The sequence below is a fragment of the Coregonus clupeaformis genome, chromosome 33, assembly GCF_020615455.1.
Source record: "Coregonus clupeaformis isolate EN_2021a chromosome 33, ASM2061545v1, whole genome shotgun sequence".
NCBI lineage: Eukaryota > Metazoa > Chordata > Actinopteri > Salmoniformes > Salmonidae > Coregonus > Coregonus clupeaformis.
The window spans coordinates 15719619-15732160 of record NC_059224.1 but is presented as its reverse complement, the minus strand read 5'-3'; the positions used below and the strand labels follow the sequence as shown (position 1 = coordinate 15732160).

The window sequence follows — 12542 nt, the reverse complement described above, 5'->3', positions numbered from 1 at the left end:
CTTATATGAACTGTAACTCAGTAAAATCTTTGAAATATTGCATGTCGCGTTTATATTTTTGTTCAGTGTAATTAAAAAACCAACGGCGCAAACATCAGCGACAGCAGAAATAGAAAAAGACCTCTACCACTGAGCTGAGCAAGTCAACCGTCAAAACCACCGTAAAACACTTGAGGGATGGAAGGATGATTGGGTGGGGGTCAAGACCACTCAAGTTAGTGCCACCACTGCCACAGCGAATGTTCTGCAAAGCCTGCCGCGAAACTCTGGTACCTTTGACATGCAATAGCTTTCGCAAGCTTTCGCAGAAAATGTTTGCTAGGTAGGCCAAATTCGATTTAGTGATAGCAAATGAAAATGCCCTGGAAACGCCTCAAAATGCCCCCGAAAATGAGTTCATGAGGGCAAAAAATGCCATAGCAAAAAAGTTGATTTCCTACCCTGTATGGAGCATATGACTCCTATCAGCATATCCTGGTTTGGTTGATTCTGTGCTACAGTAATGTGATTACATGCGACAGGCAGCAGCATATATAGATACAAGCCTCAGCTGTGTGTTGTGTTGTTCCTGCACTGAACACTCCCAGTATGGACAAAGGGTTTAGCAGCACAATGACCTCCTGACGGTCTCTCGTTGTCCCCCTCACTGATCTGTAAGGACTGGCTACCAGGGTGTAAACAATATAACAGTGACTGTCAGTCTATAGTCAGGTTTCTGCAATATTGTCCTATCAACTTTCTGATGATCAGTGCTAGAAAAAAAAGAGATCATAGCGAGGACGTTTTTAAGTATTAATATTCACTCTTTCAACACACTGTATGGAGGAAGAGTTGAAGAGGAGCGGGGTAGATGAATAAGCTAATTGATCAATCAATCCAATTTCCTATATGTCTACGAATGCATGATAAACCGGGCCTATATCCTCAGAAAGCAAGTTAAGGGGACAGGCAAGGAACCCCGACCTATGTAGCAAAAAACAGACAGCAACCAGGGGATGCACTTGAGGTAAGTACAGTATATATAAGAAGAAGGGGGCCACAGTTACTTGATCTAGGGCTCCAGAAGGTGACTCATGGGGTGGGCTGCTGTGGTGGTGGTCCTCTGTTTTGAGGGGGGTGGTGGTGGGGCGGGCTGGCTGGCAGGATCCAGGAGAGGGGGCTACGGCGCCAAGGCCTCCCCGTCATGCAGCACCATCCCACTGGGGGAGGGGGGAGCGAGCAGGACCTCCTGAGAGAGAGAGAGAGAGAGAGAGAGAGTCGGAGCAACTTTAGTGTTAACTGGAGGAGAATCTGGGACAGGCTGACTTATTTATTAGGCCACAAGGTTCTTTACATTAAAATGTACATTTATGCTAATGTACCGGTGTGAAATGGCTAGCTAGTTAGCGGTGCGGGCTAGTAGCATTTCAATCGGTGACGTCACTCGCTCTGAGACCTTGAAGTAGCTGTTTCCCTTGCTCTGCAAGGGCCGCGGCTTTTGTGGAGCGACGGGTAACGGTGCTTCGAGGGTGACTGTTGTCGATGTGTGCAGAGGGTCCCTGGTTCAAGCCCAGGTAGGGGCGAGGAGAGGGACGGAAGCAACACTGTCTAACAGATGAGCCCTGAATTACAGAAATGATAGAAAATACACACATAAAAATATAAATGGCGGCAGGTAACCTAGCGGTTAAGAGCGTTGGACCAGTAACTAAAAGGTCGCTGGTTCGAATCCCTGAGCCGATTAGGTGAAGAATCTGACTATGTGCTCTTGAGCAAGGCACTTAACCCTAATTGCTCCTGTAAATCACTCTGGATAAGAGCGTCTGCTAAATAAATAAAAAAGCAGAAAGAAAGAAAAACACAGTCATAAAAAACAAACACATTAATCAGTAATAATGTCCTCAATCAGCTTTCTGAATTGCCCTAGAGCAGGGATCATCAACTAGATTCAGCCTCGGGCCGATTTGTTCTTGAGTGGATGGTCGGGGGGGCCGGAACACAATTACAAATAATTTGTACACCGCAAATTGACTGCAAGAAGCCCAAACAGACACAGTATAATGTTTGCATAGAACATAATCATTTCAAACCTTGCTTACATTTGTATATAATCACATGGGTCTCTCTATTATGCGTGGGAATACTTGGGAACAGATTTCTTAAATTAAAATCACTTGGAGCTGATTTCCTGGTGTTTTTACAGTTTTTTATGTCCTACAATGAAACAGAAAAAGTATTTTATTTATTTTTGCTCTGAAAACTTTGGGGGAAATAAAACCACCTGCGGGCTGCAGGTGTAATGTTTAGTAAATAAATGAAAACATAGCAATGTATCAACCTACGTGACATCAAAGAGAGAATGCAGTAGTAGAGAATGCAGTGATGAGTACTAAAATTGTCCAAAAAATGAGAAGCTATACCAATTCAAACATCATTAGAATGTTGTTCAGACTTATTACAGCTTGTGTGTCAAAGGATGTTTGGTTCAACTCATTACTATGCAATTAGGCCTACTAAATTACTATGTAGCAACTTAATACAATGTTGTTACTAGAGTAACGCAGTATAACAGCCACTTTGTTATTAATTTCAACCTATCTGTTAAAACAAAGGATGAACATTGTGGATAGAATGATGTGTATGATTGAGGCTGCTTGTCATTGTAACTGAAAGGCATAATGTCTAACAATAGGTTGGGATTTAGGTTTAGGATTTAGGGCCAGACTGGCCATAGGGCAGTTTGGGCAAATGCCAGATGGGCTGGTCCATTTTTAGCCTAGTGGGCGTGTATAAATAGTTTTTTTTGTGTAAAATGATCATTATTTGGCTAATAATGTGGGCCTTGAGGAAGAAAAAATAAAATAATAGGCCGGTGTGGGGGCCTCGATGGAAGAAATGGGCCGGTGTTAGAACTGCCTGGGACGGTTTCTGGACCCAGTCCGTCCCTGGAAGGATTTGATGAAGGAAATGTATCTGTATGTGTACCGGGAGGAACATTCACAAAGGACAGCACCATCAATAGAACAGGGGCAGGGTTGAAGAGTAACTGATTACATGTAATCAGTTACATGTAATCTGATTACAAAAAATCTAACTGTAATCTATTACGTTACCAGCAAAAAAATATTATTTATTGGATTACTTTTAAATTCAATAAATTGACACCTTTACATTTTCTAAATGAAATTCAATTCAGTGTTGAAAAAAGGCTGTTTGTTCCACCAGAGCGAGTCTGATCACAAGTCAGAGATCACTATGATGGCACACCAAATGTGTTTGATGGATCCTTTTGGTCTTCTCCTAATGCCTCTTAAGGGGAAAGTATTCCAAAAGTAACTAAATAATGAGATTACATTACTGAGTAATCCACAAGTTACATTACTGATTACCATTTGAGACTGGTAACTAGTAACTAACGGCTTACATTTAGAACATAACCTACAGCACCCTGGACAGGAGCCACATCAGAGTGAGGAGGGTTTGTTTGCGTGAGAGAGAGAATATGATCTCTGTTGTCGCCGTAAGAATTAAATGACACCAAGAGGGCTAGCGAGCCAGGGTGAGAATTCCTTTGTGCTGCTTCCAAACCCGTTTTTCCTTGAGACATATATCCTGTCAAATGCACCCAGGTACTCAAGGTATTGGCAAAACAATTTGAGGACCTGCGTAACCACGCCTTGGTGACCTGCATTTCTGCAAAAGAGATCCAGACATAGGGCTCTAGGTGAAATCAAGACCAGGTTAAGTACAGTAACTAGAATATCGGTTTTGTGAATTCTTCCCTCAAAATAGGCTCAACTTGCTTTTTGGAGCTAAATATGCCTTCCTTATAAATCACCATGAACCCAAATGATGAGAAGCATATTTCATACACAGCGAGAGCGCTGTCCCATATACAGTGGGGGGAAAAAGTATTTAGTCAGCCACCAATTGTGCAAGTTTCATCATAGGTACACGTCAACTATGACATACAAAATGAGGGAAAAAAAATCCAGAAAATCACATTGTAGGATTTTTTATGAATTTATTTGCAAATTATGGTGGAAAATAAGTATTTGGTCAATAACAAAAGTTTCTCAATACTTTGTTATATACCCTTTGTTGGCAATGACAAAGGTCAAACGTTTTCTGTAAGTCTTCACAAGGTTTTAACACACTGTTGCTGGTATTTTGGCCAATTCCTCCATGCAGATCTCCTCTAGAGCAGTGATGTTTTGGGGCTGTCGCTGGGCAACACGGACATTCAACTCCCTCCAAAGATTTTCTATGGGGTTGAGATCCGGAGACTGGCTAGGCCACTCCAGGACCTTGAAATGCTTCTTACGAAGCCACTCCTTCGTTGCCCGGGCGGTGTGTTTGGGATCATTGTCATGCTGAAAGACCCAGCCACGTTTCATCTTCAATGCCCTTGCTGATGGAAGGAGGTTTTCACTCAAAATCTCACGATACATGGCCCCATTCATTCTTTCCTTTACATGGATCAGTCGTCCTGGTCCCTTTGCAGAAAAACAGCCCCAAAGCATGATGTTTCCACCCCCATGCTTCACAGTAGGTATGGTGTTCTTTGGATGCAACTCAGCATTCTTTGTCCTCCAAACACGACGAGTTGAGTTTTTACCAAAAAGTTCTATTTTGGTTTCATCTGACCATATGACATTCTCCCAATCCTCTTCTGGATCATCCAAATGCACTCTAGCAAACTTCAGACGGGCCTGGACATGTACTGGCTTAAGCAGGGGGACACGTCTGGCAGTGCAGGATTTGAGTCCCTGGCGGCGTAGTGTGTTACTGATGGTAGGCTTTGTTGCTTACCTATTGCAGATTCAGTCTTCCCAGCCTGGTGCAGGTCTACAATTTTGTTTCTGGTGTCCTTTGACAGCTCTTTGGTCTTGGCCATAGTGGAGTTTGGAGTGTGACTGTTTGAGGTTGTGGACAGGTGTCTTTTATACTGATAACAAGTTCAAACAGGTGCCATTAATACAGGTAACGAGTGGAGGACAGAGGAGCCTCTTGAAGAAGAAGTTACAGGTCTGTGAGAGCCAGAAATCTTGCTTGTTTGTAGGTGACCAAATACGTATTTTCCACCATAATTTGCAAATAAATTCATTAAAAATCCTACAATGTGATTTTCTGGATTTTTTCTCCTCAATTTGTCTGTCATAGTTGACGTGTACCTATGATGAAAATTACAGGCCTCTCATCTTTTTAAGTGGGAGAACTTGCACAATTGGTGGCTGACTAAATACTTTTTTCCCCACTGTACTTTATTAAGTTTTACGAGCTATAGGACCTCTTTCTTGATTTATAGTAGCTAGACCAAATTCAAAGAGGCATGCATGATTATGGAAAACTAAAATTCAATGAACTATAAAGTTAATCTAAGGACACTTGTATGTTTCTTGCATAAAACTCATGGTTGAACTTTAGACACTACTATGACTCAACCCAGATGGGTCAGTCACGGGTTATTTCGGGGTTAAGTGCATACTAAACTCATTAAAGTCGTTTTTCAGTTTGTTCATCTCAAATTGTCCCTTTTTTGACCAATCTCTTCTTGTCAAACCTATTTCAACTAACACGCCAGTTTTAATGTCACTTTTAGACTTAAAAAAAAAAAGAAAACATCATGGGGATTAATGTAGTCCTATGTAGTCCATATGGTAGTTTAGCCCTGGAGACGTGGAAGAGTTTAGCCATATCACCTCTAGTGACCAAAACTCACTCTAAAAAGTAAAAACACATCTATCAACCTCACTGACATAGTTGAAAGTTAGCCAGTTAAAAAAAAGTTGTGTCTTACTAACACAACTTGGAACTTAAACAGTTTCAACTCAGTCTTAATCATGCAGCTCCTCATTCAAGGTCATGGGGGGGGGGGGCAATAACTTATTTAACCTCAGCCTGGGGTGATAGTTGCAGCGGAAAACCTCCTGAGAAATCCTTGGGAGAAAGCAGCACGCCAGAATATCCAACAGGTGCAGAGAATATGAGACATAAAGGAGTAGTTCACTATTTTACAACTTTATGTCAGATGGTTCCTCACCCTGAAAGTAGTCCATGGGCCAAGATAACTGAACCCTGGATTACAGTTTCTTTAAACAGCCACTACAAACTTCAGCTAACCTTAGCCACCACAAGCTAACAATCAATGGATGTGATGAAATCAACTTCATTTTTGGTTTGATGTTACTTAAAACCTCTTAAGGATCGGACCCTTTTTTTCAATTTTCGCCTAAAATGACATAACCAAATCGAACTGCCTGTAGCTCAGGACCTGAAGCAAGGATATGCATATTCTTGATACCATTTGAAAGGAAACACTTTGAAGTTTGTGGAAATGTGAAATTAATGTAGGAGAATATAACACATTAGATCTGGTAAAAGATAATACAAAAAGAAAAACATGCATTTTCATGTTTGTTTTTTTGTTCCATCATCTTTGAAATGCAAGAAATTGAAGGCCACAATATAATATTGCAGTTTAGGCACAATTTAGATTCTGACCACTAGATGGCAGCAGTGTGTGTGCAAAGTTTCAGATTGATCCAGTGAAGCATTGCAATACTGGACTATTTTGTATCAAGTCTTCCCAAATGTGCCGAATTGGTCAATCGATACAATACTATAGAGAACATACAAAAATGATATGGTAATACAAAATGTAAGTTCACACACTCCCAGGAATATAATAATAATAATAATAATAATATGCCATTTAGCAGACGCTTTTATCCAAAGCGACTTAGTCATGCGTGCATACATTTTTTTTTGTGTATGGGTGGTCCCGGGGATCGAACCCACTACCTTGGCGTTACAAGCGCCGTGCTCTACCAGCTGAGCTACAGAGGACCACAATGTCATACATGATGGATCATTAGCTTATACACAAACTTTCAAACCGGGCGGGGTGGGTGTGGAGACAGACAGCAGGGGTTCAAACTGTAGAACCCAGTTTCTACATTTGAATATAAAAATTAATTTTATCAAACATAACTATGCTACATTTGATCTCTGGGAACCTTAGGATGACAAATCAGAGGAAGATTTCTGAATGTAAGTACATTATTTATCTTCAGAGGTGAATGTATCAAACCAGTTGGCGTGATACGTTTTTTGTTGTTGTGCACTTTCCTCAAACAATAGCATGGTATTTTTTCACTGTAATAGCTACTGTAAATTGGACAGTGCAGTTAGATGAACAAGAATTTAAGCTTTCTGCCCATATAAGACATGTCTATGTCCTGGAAAGTTTGCTGTTACTTACAACAGTCATGCTAATCACATTAGCGCACATTAGTTCAACCGTCCCGTATATGGGACACCGATCCCGTAGAAGTTAAAGGTGATTTGGACATTTAAAAAAAACAGGCTCACATGTACCATCACGTACAAACTGAAAACAGACATTTTTGCACATTTATGAAACAGAAAAAACTGAAATACCTTATTTATATAAGTATTCAGACCCTTTGCTATGAGACTCGAAATTGAGCTCAGGTACATCCTGTTTTCATTGATCATCCTTGAGATGTTTCTACAACTAGATTGGAGTCCACCTGTGGTAAATTCAATTAATTGGACATGATTTGGAAAGGCACACAGTTGACAGTGCATGTCAGAGCAAAAACCAAGCCATGAGGTCGAAGGAATTGTCAGTAGAGCTCCGAGACAGGATTGTGTCGAGGCACAGATCTGGGGAAGGGTACCAAAACATTTCTGCAGCATTGAAGGTCCCCAAGAACACAGTGGCCTCCATCATTCTTAAATGGAAGAAGTTTGGAACCACCAAGACTCTTCCTAGAGCTGGCCGCCCAGTCAAATTGAGCAATCGGGAGAGAAGGGCCTTGGTCAGGGAGGTGACCAAGAACCCGATGGTCACTCTGAAAGTGCTCCAGAGTTCCTCTGTGGAGATGGGAGAACCTTCCAGAAGGACAACCATCTCTGCAGCACTCCACCAATCAGGCCTTTTAAGGCTGTAACGTAACAAAATGTGGAAAAAGTCAAGGGGTCTGAATATTTTCTGAATATTTTGATCGTTAGCTTGTGGTGGCTAAAGTTTGCTGAAGTTTGTAGTGGCTGTTTAAAGAGAACTGAACCATGGATTACAGTTTCTCATGGCCCATAGACTACTTTCAGGGTGAGGAACCATCTAACATCAAGTTGTAAAATAGTGAACTACTCCATTAAGGCGCTTACAGATGGGCCACAGTAAACAGCAATTGAACTGCGAGGAAATCCGCCTGCTGTGTGTAGAGACCAGCGGTCCCGGTTGTTGTCAGCTCGAATGTTGTCATCAAAACATTGTTTGCTTGTTTGACAAGATGAGCGATGCTCATTGGTCCACCATGCGTGGCGGCTGCTCAAGACTTCAGCTAATTGAATCTTTTGCCGCTTCTAGCGCCGAGCCAGCGGCACCGCTCACGGGAGCAAGCACCACGAACCGCGCCGCTTGCAAAACTGCTTGCGTTTTGCCGCCCTTCTCCCATTGTAGTCTTTGAGACCACACCGCTTACCGTGGCACGTCTGTAAGTGCCTTTATTTGATAGCAGCCTATAGCCTACAGCTCATCACTCCATTGTGAGGAAATATTACATAACTGACAGGCGATACATTGATCCCCATCTGCCCTGCTGAAGTAAAACCAACCAGACTTATCTCAACAAATAGGCTCATAGATGCTCTATTCGAATAAAAGTGAGCCTAAAGGAGTGACAACACACCAACTACAAAACAGTCTCCTGCCACAGGACTCGGGAGGCATGATGCAGCAGGCAACTAACACTGACTGATGTTCCACTAGCACTTAACCTGTTACAACATCCTGTACTTTGAACTTTGGGGGTGAGACTTTCACTACAGTTTCTCAAATCTGTTTCAAATGACTCCTTAGAGTAAAAAAATGTTATCTTCACCACAACAAGTTAAAGGGAGGGCCATGGGAGTCAGTCACACTGCCTGCCAAACCACAGCCAAGTGGCTCAATCCCAAAGTACAGTTCCACTGTACAAACGGTTGTCTCAGTTCTCTTCCTCGCATGCCCCGATAAAAAAAAAATGGGACACTGGGATCTGGTTCTTCAGCTCAATCTGTGAATGCGCCACAGCTCTCTTCCCTCGCTCTTTCTCCCTCTATTTCCTTCCCTACCCCCACAAATTCACACAGCCTGCTGCACAAGCTTTTTTCCAGGGAGAGGAGAATGTAGGTCAGCTCTCTGACGGCTGTGGAGGCACAGCTGAGCGCCCGCTCCGTTCCTCTCCACCACACACACACACCCACAAATCTGATCATCCTCACAAGGGTGTGGATCATGCTTGTCCATTAAAAATATCAATGCAAAATCAATCTTCCCATTTCATCACTATAATATTGCCAAAATCATTTAGCCTATCCTCATACATTCACTGGATATTGTCATTCACAATATGAAGCTTTTTGCCACATGCACAATACTAATGCAGGTGCCTCGGGTTAAAACTAATTCCTCACTAAGCTTGTGAAAAGGAATGCTTTAAACATGACAACACTGAAAAGGCTGTCGAGAATGGTTGTGCTTACATTTTAGGCAGATCTTAAAAGATCTGGTCTGACTTCGCTCCCCCCACATTCTCTCCCTACTTTATGAATATACTCTAATTTTAAAGGGGCAATCAGCGGTTGCTACATCTATTTTTGGACTAATAAATGAATGATATGTACCCATGGATTCTTGAAGAATATAACTTATAAATGCCTCCTGAGCTTAGTTCAACTGTCGTACCCCATCAGAAACCAAAATATATGCTGGTTTTACTCCAGTGTTTGTAAACAAAGTAAATGTAAACAAACACTATATAGCCGCAAAACATGGTTAAAACTATAATTGTTATATTATGGTCAGTCCTTGCATCCATAGCTCTGTATATAAGTAGTCATATTTCTCCAGCCCCATCCCTCAGCTTGTTACCAAAACAGGGGTGGGGCCTCGCTTTGTTATTCTTTCAACCGCTGATTGCCACTTTAAGCCTACAAGTCAAAATTCTGTCACAAATAGTTCAAAATAAATCTATCCTAAACCCTGACCATCTTTCCCCTCTTTTATGACACAGGAAAACACAATAACAATGTGTCAAACAGTCATATCTCCCTCTTCTGAGAAATGCTCAAATCAAGGCCATGGCCATATAAATTAATCTACTACTGTGCTGGAATGTTGCAGGTAACACAAGGTTGTGGATTCTTGCGACATTTTGTTAATTGCACAACCCACCCACCGTCCTAATGAGTGTGATACATTTCTTACTCTCCTTCAGCAAGAGGAAACAAATCCAGATGGGGGAAATAAAGAGTATTAAGATTTGATAAAGGAGTTCAAAATAGTGGTCAAATATGACCTATTTGTTCCGGACCTTGATAGCAGTGCAACAATAAATGCAAATAAAACTGCTGGTGAAGAGAGTACCTACCAACTTTGACCTGCATAGCTGAGGCCTGATTGCATTGACTTCAGTCCTTGGCTGTATTTACACAGGCAGACCATTCTGATATATTTTTTCCACTAATTGGTCTTTTGACCAATCACATCATATCTTTTCACATTAGATCTTTTTCAGAGCTGATCTAATTGGTCAAAAGACCAATTAGTGAAAAGAAAGATCAGAATTGGGCTGTCTGTATAAACGCAGCCAATGAGGCCTAGCCTATAGCCTACACACTACACTTTTTGCTAGGCCTATTCTAATTGCATTGCATTTACAACCAAACATGTGCATAAAGAAACCTGAATTGAAATATGGATTCTTAGATCCTCCACCACAAAGCTAATAAGAATTCAATAAATTACCTAAGGGATAATGAACAAGAGGCTATGCATTCTATGGAAAATAATGACTCATACTGTGGTACTCTATATAGGGAAATACTGCATGCTCTAGAATGCCATTCAAGCAAATCAGAAACGAGTATTCAACAATGCCATGGTATAAAATACTATAAATGTGTAATAAAAGACAGTCCACAACTGAGGGTAATATCACTACATGTACTTAAATTTGATTGAAGGAAATGCCTCACTGGTGGTGTGGCCAAAGCAACGTCCATAATTGCATAATAAGTCCAATCACACCATTGCAGGTGCAAACCTGTCAATGAAGTTGCCATCATCACAAATTGATTAGCTACCTTGGCCAATAAAAATAAGCCCAATTCACCTGGTGTGAATGGCTAGGTCGGGAGAATGTTTCAACTTCCCAGCATGGTCACACTTAATCCAAAAGGTACTATAATGTTTGATTAACCAAAGAGGGACACTAATGTAGCAATGAAAACAATTAATTGGATCAAAGATTGCATTATAAGTACAGATAGTTCGCCATCTTGCAAACAAGAGGCACGTGTTCTACTACTTCATAAAGAGTGATTGCCAAAAATCACACATCCACTAGTACTGGGTACTGGGTCAAGGATTCAACGTTGGCGGTCTTCCTTACATGCAGCATATTTCTCAAACAAATCAAGTTGTTTGCAAGCTCTCAAATTAACGTTTTGCTATACCGGTATCAAATACATTGTTTCAATTGAATGATTTATTGGAAGGTCACCGTTAGCTGGCTAAACTGGCCCACTTCACGTTTGATCCTTCGCTACTAGCTAGTTGGCTAGTTCGCTGTCCGTGGCTAAATCTGGTTTAGTAATCTATTTTGCGGCAGTTCTGCAGGGTGTTGTGCTGACTTACCTGTTTCTCAGTCCCCGTATACGTTGATTGGTGATTATCTTCTGTATTTATTCGATCTCAATGCAATCTATTGGAGTTGTTTCAAGTTAGATGCGCAATTGCCATGCATAACATGCTAATTCCGATGTAAATATTTTACAGTAAAGCCCATAAATTAGCCAACCAGCTAGTTTGGGTGTCTTGGTGTTCTGTTCTGCCGCTCCATGAATCAATCTCTTCCACACGCTATGGATAATGTGTTCTGGCGCTGTAGTTTGACACAAGCCAGGGGAAACATGGTTGTAGGCTAACGTCAGCTAATTGACAAACAAGCCTACGGCGAGTAAAAATCACACTAATTGAAACTAGCGAGATTAGCAATGTTAGCTAATTCAAAGCCAGTTTCAAAATCAGTTCGCTGTCTTCAGCTATACATTACTCCGTCTCTCCTTCAAAAATAAAGTTATTCCGAAATCCAATTTGTCTTTTTGAAATTGTCATTCACGGTTTACTAATATTTGATTCTTTATGTCGCGTTGGTCTCTCCTCTCCGCCATTTTCAATATCTCGCTACACAAACAAACAAGGGTAGCTCGTGCACGCACAATGACAGCAAATAGGCTCGTTCATGAGGAGAGGCCAAAGAAGCAAGCTGTACTTGAAATGTCACCATAGAGATTTAAAACAGTTGCACCAACATCCTCTTATAGAGCCTGATGTTTTTGTTATGAATGGGTATTTTTATTTTTTACAAGCATCTGTAGCTTTAATTTGACAATGAAGGCAGTTTGCACAGTTAAGACTATTTCTCAACTTACTTCGTATACATTGTTATGTAAGAAATATATTCAGGACAAGACCTATTGTTTTTAGA

The 12542-nt window shown here is 41.2% G+C and overlaps 1 protein-coding gene across 1 annotated transcript in view; it reads right to left on the bottom strand.

The window, feature by feature from the left end:
* The window catches only part of LOC121548874 (nuclear receptor coactivator 1-like), a 96667-nt gene extending 84220 nt beyond the window's left edge, over positions 1–12447 (bottom strand). The window contains 2 exon segments of the mRNA XM_041860496.2: positions 1047–1228; positions 11690–12447. The gene's annotated coding sequence lies outside the window, so the exon portion shown is untranslated.
* Positions 12448–12542: the final 95 nt, after the last annotated feature.